Here is a 13,508-nt window from a genome sequence, read left to right as displayed (position 1 = left end):
AGTACCTGACAAAATGAGTCATTATACTGTATACCAGTAATGGAGACCTTGTGGCATGTCAGCTTCTAATGCATTAAAATTCAACAGATTTCAGTACGAGTTACCTGTACCCTTTCTGTGCTGCAGATGTCCAAAGGAGTATCAAGAGAAGAGTTTCAAAAGCTGTGTTGAAGAGCAGCCTTCTACTCTTATGGTACTAATAGACAAGCCAAAAATGTTTCCCTAAAAGCAACACCCCCCACCATCAATATTTATTGCTGTGTCTGCTCACTGGCATTTAAGATTTTAAAGCTATGCAGTTTTATGAGGTGTTGTTAAAGGTAATATTACCTGACTGAGGCTGAGGTTGTTACTATATTAAAATCACCCCTTTCCCCCCAAAATAATTCACACTGTAGGTTACCTTTATTTGCCTGTGATGTAGAAAATTGAATTTAAAAAAAAACTTGCTTAGAAATGTTTGCCCATCGCTGTTTCATATAGTCACTTGGGCACGAGGTAATAAAAAGGGGCCTCCCATTAAGTAGTGGGACTATATGCAACAACACAGTGGGACTGTTTGAAATAGTACTCATTTCCCAAATAGCACTTCAGGTAGGAAGAAAACACCCTTTTGTAATCGCTCTGCATTGTTCTTGTAAAAGAAAAGTGTGGACTGAAAAATTTGTGTTGCTATCCTCCCCTCCCCCTTCCTGTCCCCATACACATGCAAAGATGTGCCCACAGCCCCTCACAACCTTTGAAGCTTTTGTGTGTGCCTTTGTGCCAGCCCTGCAATGCAAAAAGAGAGGTGGGGGGACTTCTTTGCTGTTACCCAACTTCATGTTCCACCCATCAAGTGATTCCTGTAGGGCAAATAAATATTTAGGAAATCTTTGAATGACTCATCCCTTTGCATTAAAACCTTTTTCAATTTCTACCTCGCTTCTGGTCTGAATTCCTCAAAGAGACTGAAATCCACAGACGGGATTCATAAATGTGCTCTTTATTAAATATGGCAAACAAAAAGAAGACATGCTGGTATAGAGAACCATCCTCATTTTGCTGATTCAGATGTTTCATGATTAAACATTATAAACCAAAACTGAAATATAAACTCACTTTGTATGCTATATAAGAAATTTAATATGGGCCTTTTCATCAAATTGAATTGCCACATCAGTCTTCAAAGACTCTGGGGGCTTTGGAAGCTTCGTGTTGCAGCATAGCATACAGATGTCCTGCCTAGGGTTGAAGCTTTATTGTGTTTAACTTGTGTGATGGATCATGTCTGTGCTCTGTTCTTTTTATCTCTGTTATAGAAAACCTTTTGGACTTTGATTCATAGTTGGGAGTGTAAATAATGCAATTGGTTTTGATATGCTCCAGTGAGAGGGAGCCATAGGACAAGAAAAAGCCAGATAATATCTCATCTTCCTGAAATCTAGATTGGAATTAGCTACAAAACAAGTTATATTTGCCATTTTCAATTAGTTTCTCATGACATTTTAATTAATTCTTTTAAGACAAGCTTAAAGAACAAATTTCTACAAAATTATGACACTAATTTTTGAAGATGTAATACTAGATATTTACTGCAAAGCTGCTCAGGAAACTGAGATTTGCATAACAGTTTTGAGACTGCCACTCCACTGCAGTAGTAATTAGTGCAATCTTAAGCAACTTCTTGCTACCAGGATCCTGTTAGTGTCTATGTAATGTGTGTTTGTAAAAATCCCCTCTACACCATGCCCCAAAACAACATTAGCACCAGTCTCTCCCAGTCTAGAACTTCTATATCTCAACCTCTTTGATGTTTGGGGCTGTAGGATTTGGGGTATCTGTGTGAAGTTCTGCCTCCTGCCTCTGTTTTTGTGTTCTTTTTTTTTTCCTGTCCCATCAACCTGTGTTTTTTGCACAGAATTTGCTAAAATAAAAGCCCCAAGCTTCTGTGTTTTGAGTCCTGTCATCTGAGTTCCTAAACCCTTCAATTAGGCTGAAGCATTCTCCATTTCTTTGACTTCTCAAGAAGTTTTTCCTCACAGAAATATGTTTTTATTGTTCTAGGGACAACTCTACAGCAGGAAAGACTGAGGAATACTTTGCCAGTGTTGTGCATGGCAGGATAGTGTCATTCACCTCGATGGTGTTGGAACCACCCCTGGACACTGACACTTGAAACTGCACTTCTCCAGTGCTTTGGGGTCTTGCTTTCCCTAGTGTTATCTGTCTGGTGAGTCTGACAGGTTATACCCAGATGTTTCCAGTTAATGCTGTCTCAGGATGAGGGACAAAAGGGTCTCACCTTCCTAACCAAAGGAGAGATCATGGACATACATGGACCAGCCTACTCCATACATTAAATAGAATTTGTGCAGTATCAAAGGACTTAATGGTGATGAATGTAATGATTTCTCATTATCCCAGTTTATTTATCTCATCTGTTTTTTCATTCTGTTATCTTCTTTTTGTTGGCCAATGTGCAAATGCTTTTTTGGAGGTAAGTTTGTCTATTTATGTTTATAAAACCCCAATAATTTTGCTGTTACTATCAAATACTAAGTAATAGTAGCGTGAGTCAATGTACAATGAACACACAAACCAAGATCTAATTTTATGGATTTTCTTACACTGTGTTTGTGAGCTCCCAGAGTGTTTAAGTGCATTCAGGCCACTTCAGTTCCTTTGCTTGATGTAATTAAACCAGACTGTTGAATTATTTTAACAAACCAATCTTGATGGCCTCTCATTAATGAACAACTTGTTAAATTGACAAATTTCTGCAAGCATGGACTTATTATTCAAGAAACTAGTGAAAATAATAATTTGGAAGGCAAAAAGCCATCTACAAATGTATGGTTTAGATAAGGATAGCCTAGACTATGGAAAAGTTTCAGTAAAGACTGAAATATTTTGAAAGTAGGACAGTCACGCAAAATCATGCAGGGGTATAAATGGCAAGTGTGCACATATGCACAGTATTTCCATGAACCACTCAACTAATTTTTGTTCTGTGTCAAACTTGTCATCACTGTTATTTCCACCTTCCAGTTCTTGATGCTGCAAATGTGTGTTAACCAGCTATGGTTTGCTTGGTCTTTAGAAAAATCTTTCCCTTCCCTCTCTGTGTTGGTGATGCAAACAAGACACCTCTCCCAATACTGATGACATTTGCTAAATATTTTGGTGCCTGCTCCTGTGATTATCCTCTGTACACAGCCATGCACTTCAGAGGAGGAGGATGGTGGGGGGTAGAGACAGAGTTAATCCTGTCATAAGGATGTCTGTCCTTTGCTGCTGACGGTGCCAGTGTGAGGCATTAGCTGCATAATGGTGTCCTTCTCTCCCTCAGTCTTTTTGTTCCTTTTTAAAATTGCCTTCTGTAAGCTTCCTCCATGGCAAGGCACAATTGGTTACATTGGTTAGTAAGGAAGAGGAAAAGAGAATTGTAATTGAACAAACCTCTTTATCTTTCTTAGCCTTATCCACTGAAAACTAAAGCAAGTTATTTTTAGGTGATTTATATATTTGTGCTGCATGGGTAGTATCTTGTGTAAATTAGGTTTAATACACACAGGTGTGTATGTGGCCATGTGTGTACAGCCTTGTGCCTCAAGTGTGTCCCTGTTTGAGCTTGCTGCAAGTCCCCTTTATTTCCACAACTTGTCACTGTGCAGCTGAGTAAAAGCATTAAGAATTGTTCAAAGCCCTGCACTTTAAAATAGTCCTATTGTATTGCTTTAGGTGGATGTAGATATCCCCTAAATATAGGCATGCTAGGGAAACTAGGACAGTGTACTCTGTGTGTGCTTCCATGTAGCATCTAGAAACTGAGTTTGCATACTTAATTGATGTCAATAGTATAACTGGTTATTTAAATTCTTGATCTTTGAACATTTTTATAATAAAAGCTGCATATATTGTGATCTATGAGTGTCTTTATCATTTGCTAGTAAGAACCTTTTGTGTCTCTACTCCGCTTCTGGTTTTGGTTAAGAAGAAATGTGGGTTTTAAATCTCCTAAGCGGGTGATTTCATATAGTCTATATAAATGAGAGTTATGAAAGCACAGTGTGTTTAGCAAGGGAAGGCCCATGCTGACCTTGCCTCCCTGAGGACAAGGAGCATTTTGGATGCCATTCCATAATCTTTCATTTTTATTGGATATTTGGAATATCTTCATTGAGAAGTTACTGGCCTTTGTTACAGATTTTAAGTGTATGACCTATGAGGTATGGAGGCAGCATGGACTGTCTGCAGGGTGCCTGGAGGTTTTAGTAATTTAAAGTGTTTAATATACCCTAGCTGTCAGGAATGTCCAGGGAAGGGAGTGCAGGGGAAGTCACTTTTACCAGTAGTGCTTTCTATACAGCACTGGAAGATCTTATTCAATGGGGATGGGACAATATTTTGACCATTTCAGTTTTTTGAATCTCCCTTGTACTTTTGCATGGAGGAAGTTTATTTGGCACATTGTAAGCACTGATTTTCTCAGAAAGAAAAACAAGGCAGCATCAAATGAAGCTGCACAACAGACTCCAATCCCTGGGGTTGGAAAGGAAAGTCCTCTTTATATCTATAGGGAAGGGGGTTATTTAGGTGCAGCCTCGCCTGCTTTGTCTGTGTTGGGCATGCAGAGCTGTGGGATTAGCAGATGCAGTTTAAGTGGCCTCACGTTGGAAGTGGCACAATAGTTGGCTGGTGCATAACTTGTGTCTGTTGACCTGGTGGCTGCTGCCTCTGAGCTAATGCCCAGACAGAGGAGTCAGCAGTCACTTTCACTGTGTCTGCATTGTAAGAACAGTCAGGGGAATAAAGCAAATGCCCAGTGGAGATTAAATCTATACACACTTAGTGCAAAGTCCTAATGGTGGTGATAGAAACAGAAGGGGGAACAAGGTTTGGCAGTTACTCATCCTCTTTCACTGAGGAAAAAGATGAAATGCAGTCTCAGGAAATTTGCATCTCAGTGGATGGTCTCTCATTCTCATATGAATCCAGTTAATTAATAGGTGATGTGGGCAGAGACAGCTTGCTGGTGCACCTTCTGCCTGCCAAAGCCCTGACATGTAAGTACACAATATGCAGAGCTTCCACATCAGCTCTGAATTTCAGCAGTAATTTGTTTTCACTATCTCAAGGTAGAGCTCAATATCTTAATGATTTTATTTTTTTTCTGATTGTTTCTGAATTGGTCCTCATTTATCATAATGATTTGTCTAATCTCCAGTAAGTTTTTGAGTAGCTGTGTAGGTTGAAGAAGCCTCAAGAGAAGTAAGGCAGTTAACTTCATTGAAACTTTGTGGAGTTTGAGCACATGAGTTATTTATGCTCTTTTGAAAGTATAATTGGTAGGAATACTTGTTATTTTTCTGCTTTCAAAAGCGTAAAGTAGCACTGGTAAGTTTTATGTATTTTTGTATGTGTGTGTACAAGATCCGTATTGCCTGCACCTCTTGGGGCCTGTTTGTGCTGCTGCTTTGACTGATGCAACAAAGAAACTGCTTAATAATGTTAATTCAGTGTTTGGATCTGAATTTTTTCTTTTTTTTTGTTTCCAAACAAGAATGAGCTCCTTCCTGTGCTTCCTTGTAGTCCTCTTGTAGCATTACAGGCTCCTTTGTTCTCTTCTGCTCTCGCTGGGGAGCTACCCCAGTTTCAGCAGCAAGGCAAATACTTGCCAAGCCACCTCCTCTTGAGCTGAGCTCCACAACTACAGACCAACTTTGAGCAGGAGATTAGGGAGCTGCTGTATGACAGCAGGCAAAGGCAGAGCAAGCAGCAGAGGCAGAAGTGAACTTATTAAGACTGTGTTTAAAAAACTACTATTTGAATATGACAATAGATAGGATAAATCCAGAGGAAAAAAACAGTTGGTTTTTTTTCCTAATTATTTGCACTGATTTTGGCTTTAGCAGATTTTCTTCATCTTTCAGAGGTTATCTGGTGAAAATATTGTTGACTTTTATGAGTAAGTATAATGAGGCTAGGGAAAAAGCAGTAGTGATATCTGATATCTTAAACATGCATTATTTTTCAGCTTTTTTTGTTTTAACAGTGGATCCTCTCCTCTCACATTAACTTTCTTGCTGCTATTTCAGTGCTTCAGAGGCACCTGTAGTCATTGCTGTCAGCAGCAGCAGCCAAGAGAGCAATGACTCCTGCCTGCCTGGGGATGCCGCAGGGCCTTTGATCACAGTCTGAGGGCATAAGGAAAACATTGAGGAAAAGTGTCTAAGTAACCACTTAAAAGAGGATGCTGGCAATAAGGGAGATTTTAGAGGAAGCGGAATAGTGTCTCTTCAGAAAAAGTGTGAAGCTCAGCCAACTCTGAGTCCTTCTGTTTAACCTGGGTGCAATGAAATTCTCATCTGCAGGTTTTCCTTCTGCTTACAAGGATGAGGTTAGAAAGCAAACACTGGGTAAATGTACATGTAGGGGTTTTTTGAGGGAGAAATAGAAAGGGATCCAACCCATGCTGTTTTTCCTTCCATGGCGCTTTCTTTGTTCAGAAATTCAAGGGACCAATAAAATACTATAGACATTCAGTGCCATTGTGCTCTGTGCCTTCAGGCTAGGCTTTATATGTTTTCACATTTTTGTTCTCAGGAGCTTGCCTTTCTTATTGAAAAAAAAAATTTTGATAATTATTTACATGCACTTTTGTATCCAATTGAAAAGGTTAAAACTTGCATATAAATAAAGTGATAGTGTTTTACTTTTTTTCCCCATAATTTGTGCTTGGCTTATGGGAGGCAAATATTTGTATTTGACACATATAAAGTAAAAGAAGCAGTCAGAAAAATTCAGGTAATGATGGACAGAAATTATTTCACCTCTTGAAGAGAAAAGCCTTGATTAGTTGATATCTCAGAATAAAACTTTTAAGAACTCACAAGATTTAAAGTTAAAGCAAAGTGCTTTGTGCTTCTCTGGAAGTGTTTGACCAGATTAAGTAATCTCATGTGATGACTTCTTGGATAGCTGGGGCTATCTCTGTCTGTGTCTCCAACCCTACAAAGGGTTATATTATTTATATATTTTTTAAAATAAAATTAATATCACTGCAACAGAACTCAGTAAAAATTACTGATGCAATTTTAAAATATATGTCTACACAGTATATAGAGAAATATACTCTAAAAAGATTAATGGTCTTTCTCTAGTTACTTTTGAAGTATTCTCAAATTTCAGGAAGTACTTCATGACTGGATTGGTATCTGGTTCACATTATTAATGACTTACTCAGAATATAGGTATCAGCCATTCCTGTTTACATGTTTCTGATTTGGTTTAGTGAAAAATGTCCCTTAAAAAAGGCAGGGGGAGGGGCTGGTGAGAACAGCAGTGTCGCTTCAGTTGTGTGCATCAGTTGTAGCAGCTTCTTCTAGTCTCTGCCAACAGGCCCCCTCCACATCAGCTGCTGTCATCTCAACTCTAGGAAAAGGAAAAATGGATTAAATGGATGAAAAAGGATGGCATGAGCTTTCATCCTTACCATAAATCTAATGTAAAAATGCTCCCTAGCAATGGCATAGCCTTTTCAGTTGCACTTCTGAAATATTCTGAATGGGTCACCAATTGTCTGTATTTTGGCATGGTTCAAGTTTGTAGTTTGGCTCAGTCATTCTTTCACTGGTAGTAATAATATTCCTGATAGTAAAGGCAGTAAAATTTCTCAGGTAAGCCTGATTTAGCAAGTGCTTAAGAACATAAATTTTAGTTTCTTCCAACACTTTTGTTTAAAGCTAAAGGACCATTTTTAAACAACTCACTGAATTGGGATTTTGGATGTTTTACTTTCCAACTGTTTGGTAATCTCATATATCAAATTTTATCTATTTCTATGACTCACAAAGACACGAAATTATTCTGTTATTTTCTGAGAGAAGGACAGTACTCTGAAAATATATTAGACAATGCAAATATAATACAAAAAAAAAATCTGTTTTATTGTGTTTTATCTGATGCTAACCTGCCAGCAAGCTAAGCATGTAGCAAAAATTAAGTCATATGAAGTGTTCTCTTACGTGAAATAAATGCATATATAAGTTAAAAACATTTTAAAAATTGTGTGTCAGGATCTAAGTGTTTGAAACCTCTCCAAATTTGAATTCTCAAGACCTCTCTGAATTAAGTTCTCATAATGAATCCCTGGGGATGGTGAGTATCTTATTATTAATGATTTTTAGGGATTTTGGCACATTTTTTGCCCTGTGATAAAGCTCCTTGGTGCCTGGCATCTCAGGACAGGGGAGTTGCAACTGATTCCTTGGAAGATGCCCCAGCATTATCTGTGTTGATAACAGGATTCACTGTGCTATCACAAGAAAGACGAATTTTTTATACTTAAAAGTTTGAATTGTAACAAAAAAACTGCATTTGAGAACATTGGGAGGTGAGTGCCAGTTACTGAATAAAATTACACCTTGCATCTGCATGTTCAAATATCCTACACATTTCAATTTTCTGAGTGAAATTGCCTGGGCCAGACTCTGAGTCTGACAGGTGACATAAATGGAGCTGAACCCTTTTTTTGAGCATATTTTGAGGACTGTTAATTTCTATTTCTCTGTCTTTTAGCATAGAGCTGTGGCTCACTAAAGTGCATAAATGGTATTTTGCATTGTTCTCTCAGTGTACCTTAATTACTGTAATTTTGTGCCTGCATTCTCCAGTACTGGGGTTCTTATTTGTTGTGTTTTAATCATGGATTTGTTATAGGGATACAAATATTTTTAATTTATTAAGCTTCAAATTTGAAAATCATTTGTAAATAAATGTAAAGAGACATGAAAGATTGCAGTATAAAATTAATAAAACAGAAGCAAAATATATTAACATTCTGCAGTGGGCTTATGCCTTATCAATGCAATTCCTAAGGGTCAGTGAACCTGCAGCGACTCTTCACTTGCATTAAGTGTAGAAAGTCTACCAGCAAAGTCAAGGAGATGAAGCCAGAACACATTTTATTCTGTATCAATATGTTTTAGTGAAAGCCTGGTTTTAGTTGTAATTTGGATAAAACTTATCTTTCCTTTTCCACGGTTTGCTTTGAATAGACTGCAGATAACGTAACTCAATCCGTGCCACTGCATGGGGAAATTTCTTCCTGGACTTTTTTTTTTGTCCTTCAGCCATCATTTCCAATTCATGCAAATTTAACAGGATTATTCATTTACGAATTTGTGGGTTGAGGAGTTTTTAAGATATTTTATAAAACAAATACTAAGAGAAATTGAAAGCAAGGTCGCTTTCTTCTTGGGTACTTACACACCTAAGCATGTGAAAAATGAAGAATTTTGGAAGTGTTTTCTTGTCTTTCTTGCTCATCTAGGTAGTGTTTTTTTGATTGTTTAAGAATAATATCTATTCTATATCTATCCATTGACATTGACTCATATTCAGCACAAAAACTGAAATGCAAGTATGACGGCAAGGACTGTTATTTTGGTATGAGTGCCTTGCCTCATTAGTCCTGTTACAGGTTAGGTCTACTAGTACAACTAAGGGTTTTGGGTTTTTTTAGGGGGTTTTTCCGTTTTTTGGGGTTGTTTTTTTTTTAGTTTGGAATTTTTTTTTGGTGGGGTGATAGGGATATGGAAATTTAAAGAATTTTACTTCCCTCTTTTCACTGCAATTGGTAATTATATATCTCAGTCTTAGTAGAAATTGAAAAACCTTTGTTTAATTATCTAATTGTATGCTTTTATGCTGAAAACTCAGTCCAAAATCTGCATTGAAAAAAACCACAACCCAATGTTTTATGTTTATGGGATTCCTAATTAATATTCTTAGAGACCTAGAAAAGAACAAGCAGTCAGTTTCTGTGGCTAAAGTAGTTCAGAGACTCTCAGCTTTATTCCATGTTTAATAATAAATATCAAAAAAGTTGATTCCCCCTCAAGAGCATTATGATATAACATACATTAATTTTGAGTGAGCAGGAATAAGTAACACTAACATCTGTTCTTGATGTTAAAAAAACTGAAGCTTAAGGTATGGGTGGTGCAGCTGTTGTCACTTGGCTCTCCTGGGACTACGTGAGCAGCCTTTGGGATGGCTTCAAGCCTTTTGTTTTGGTGTCTCATCTAGGCAGTGCTCCACTGAAATTTTAGATGGCTTTTCCAGGAGGATGATCCTGCCCCATCCAGCCCAGCACAACCACTTGCATTGCTGGGGCAGCTTTTGGAGACCTGCATCTCTGGAGACATGGAATGGAAGATTCTGCCTGCTTGCCTCAGGTGTTTGCCTTGGTATGTCAGTTGTGTAAGGAGCATGAATACCTCAGAGGAGAGACCCAGACGTGGGTGTCAGCCTGCCCATCTTATGTGAGCATCTCAGCTGAGGGAGAGAGAGGGTGTAAGCAATATCCACTCTTTGAGTTGGAGTCACCCTGCAGCCAAGAATTCAACAGTCACAGAACAAATAAAGGTGGAGCCTGGCTTGAAGGTGGGGATTGAAGGGTTTATCTGCCCAGTCCCTGTTTCCAAGACACTTCTTCCTTTAAAAAAGGTGCTTATCCAGTAGTTGAAAGTGTAAAAGGCATACATGTGCTTCCACCATTTCTGCCGCTACTGCAGTGTTGGCTACATCTTGGTTTTCAGTGTTTTTAACAGACCTAAGCTGTTTGCTGGAGCCTACATGTCTTAGAGCACAGCTGATCAGCAGATGCCCGTCTACTATAAGCAGGTATGTGGGTAATTAAGGTTAATGCACGGGGAACTTTGCCTGGAAACATTAAGTAAGAAGTCACCTATTGGGTTTTAGTACCTAGGAGATTAGGTAGTTCTGAATAATGAATGTATTAGCCTGTTATACAGCTTGAGTGGTTTTAAATTTCACCTTCATATTTTATTTTTTGGCACTTTCTTTCTGCTATGTCTGAGCTCTCAGGAGAGCTCTTGGCACGGGATGACTTTGTGACTTTCCCTGTCTCATCAGCAAATTGTTGGTCATCACTCACTTATTGAAAGCTGAGATAACTGAGTGCTTCAACTGGTTCTATCTAGAGATTTTTTAAAATAGGATCACAGAATCAAAAATGACCTGAGATAATTGAGTCCAACTTACGACTGAACAGCACCATGTCAGCTAGACCATGGCATTAAGTGCCACCTCCAGTCTTTCCTTAAACTCCAGACTTCCATTAAACATTTCCTTTGTTAAGTCACTGGCTTAATCTACTAAATCCCATGTGATGGTGCCAGCAACTCTCCCCTTTCAGGCCGCTGTCCCCTTCCCATTGCTAAAGGAGGTAACTTGCCTCTGTTTTTTAATACCTTAGTTAAGGAAAATAAAAATTGTAAATATCCAGTAGCATTATTGCCACTTTGAAACTCACTTGATATGTGCAGTAAAGCCCAAATGAATAGATGGATTTCCTCACACTGGCCTTCCAGGTAAAATTTATGGTGTAAACACTATTGGATTTTAGAGAAAACCAGGTTTGTCCTGTGCAATCTTATGAGTGAGTATCCAGAGTGTGAAATGATGTAAAAGTTGGGACTTAGGTGTTATCCTATCCTCCTTTGGATATTGTTGGACTAGGGATCAGACATGTTTGTCAGAAGAACCTTCCAAGGATGATGTAAGTAGGATAGATTACTGGTAGAAGAGGGTACAAAGGAATTGTGTTTAACAAATATTGTAGTATTTATAAATATTAAAAAAAAGTAAACTAGAGTATAAAAAAGTCTACTCCACAAAATATATACCAGAGTTTAGTAAACAAGACTATTAGGTTAGTATTCTAAATTTCTCTCCTGATGCTTTCAAAGATAGCATCTGTTGGGTCAATCTTTGGACAGACTCTTGTGGAACTAAAGATTGCTCATTAAGAATAAACCTCCTGGTTCTGCATTTCAGAAAGTCAAAGAATTAAGTTATTTGTTTTATGACAGGGATATTTTTAATGTCACAAACCAGGAGCTCCTAGCTTTGTTGAAGGCTACAAAAGAGGCACCAGCAGTATCAAAGCGTCCTAATAGTGGATGGAGATATGGTTGCTGTCCCAGCAGGACAGCAATAGCATGGGATCATCCTGCTTTGCTGGTCCTGATGAAGACTTTTTTCTTTGGCTACCCTAAATTATATCCACCATTATTTATTCTTCAGATCTATTAGATTATTTAAATTCAAATTATGAAGGGAATTCCTCAGCAAATAATGTCCTCCAGTTCAGAACTACATTGAAAATAATAAAAAGCCTATGTAAAAACAGCCTTAGAAAAAAATACCAGCTGTATGGGAATAGAGAATCAGTTAAATTTATTTCCCCAAACACAGTATACTTTGTGGATATTTCTTCCAAGTACAACAAACTTGAAAGGAAGAGAAACTTCATTCATAGGAATGTAGGTCAGTCAGCAGTACAAACTTCTTTTTTTTTTCCTCCTCAAAGGCCCCATATTTGACAGTCTATATACAATAAATAAGTAATGATTGCATGTGGACAAAACAAACTAAACAAGTTATGAAAATTGGAGGAAAGCCATCTAGATCATGTAGATCCAGTTAGTGCTTCTGATCCACTTTGAGGTGGCCTCCAGAGCATCTGCTGCAAAAAAATTACTGGTCAGCACACCTACAGCATCTTCTCTCACCTCCCAGGCCTGCAAAAAGCCATCTCCCATGGCCCAGCTGCGTTTGGCCTTGGCTCTGGGCAGGAGCATTTCCCCCCAGAGTCAGCTGCTGAGGTGAGAGCCAGGGATAGCCGTCTGCCAGGGCTGGGAGATAGGGCTGGTGTGCTCATCTCTGATTCCCCCCTTGTGCCTCTGTCTCTGGGAAGTAACAAGTTTATCTTAATGAACAAAACGAGGGAAGTCAGACTATTGGAAGGTGGCAGTGGTGTGGCCCAAGAAATAGGAGAAGATGTGCTGCTGCACATTTCTAGATGAGGTGTTTCCATAGTGAGGGAGTGAAGAGGGCTAGAAAGATGAAGGCTGCAATAATTGTGGAGCCAGGTATGAATGCAGTGTGCATGAAAAAGGACTGTTAGGTTGTGTTAGTACCATAATACAGCTGGCTAAACTATTTAGTGCTTCTTAGAAAGTGTTTCTTTTTGCCACATTGTGCTTTTTCATGTTATCCATGATAGGTAACTCCACTCCATTAAATCTAATTCAAGTGAGCTCTTCCAAAGCTTACTTTGCTGTTTATGAAAAATGTTACACCCAAAAGGACAACGTCTCCAAAAGGACATATTTTTCCTTGTAAAAATACCCTTCTCTTGTCCTGTTTGCATGTCAATGCATTCAATTCCACTGATTTATAACAATGAATAGATATTACTGCTCTGTGAAGTGTGCTTTGAAAAAGGCACCACATAAACGGACACATATATTTATTTATTTATTTTTATTTATATACACACACATGCACACATACTGTACTGTAAACTTGAACTTACTCCACAGTAACTTCTGTACTTGATTCTGTTCTCAATCCAGCTGGACAAAAGCTACTATTAATGGTTCTGTGTAGCATGCTATGCCTTTTCTGACAGATACATACCTGATGAACTAAGG

General features: G+C 38.3%; 1 protein-coding gene across 6 annotated transcripts in view; it reads left to right on the top strand.

Moving 5' to 3' along the window:
• The window catches only part of KIAA1217 (KIAA1217 ortholog), a 357,281-nt gene that overhangs the window by 81,444 nt on the left and 262,329 nt on the right, over positions 1-13,508 (top strand). The window contains exon 2 of one of the 6 annotated variants that reach the window (XM_038129619.1): positions 2,047-2,212. The exons of the other annotated variants lie outside the window; for them this stretch is intronic. The gene's annotated coding sequence lies outside the window, so the exon portion shown is untranslated. The remainder of the gene's footprint in view (positions 1-2,046; positions 2,213-13,508) is intronic. 6 annotated transcript variants of the gene reach the window in all.

The sequence above is a fragment of the Motacilla alba genome, chromosome 2 (genome assembly GCF_015832195.1).
Source record: "Motacilla alba alba isolate MOTALB_02 chromosome 2, Motacilla_alba_V1.0_pri, whole genome shotgun sequence".
Taxonomy (NCBI): Eukaryota; Metazoa; Chordata; class Aves; order Passeriformes; family Motacillidae; genus Motacilla; species Motacilla alba.
This window is presented reverse-complemented; position numbering and strand designations above follow the sequence as displayed.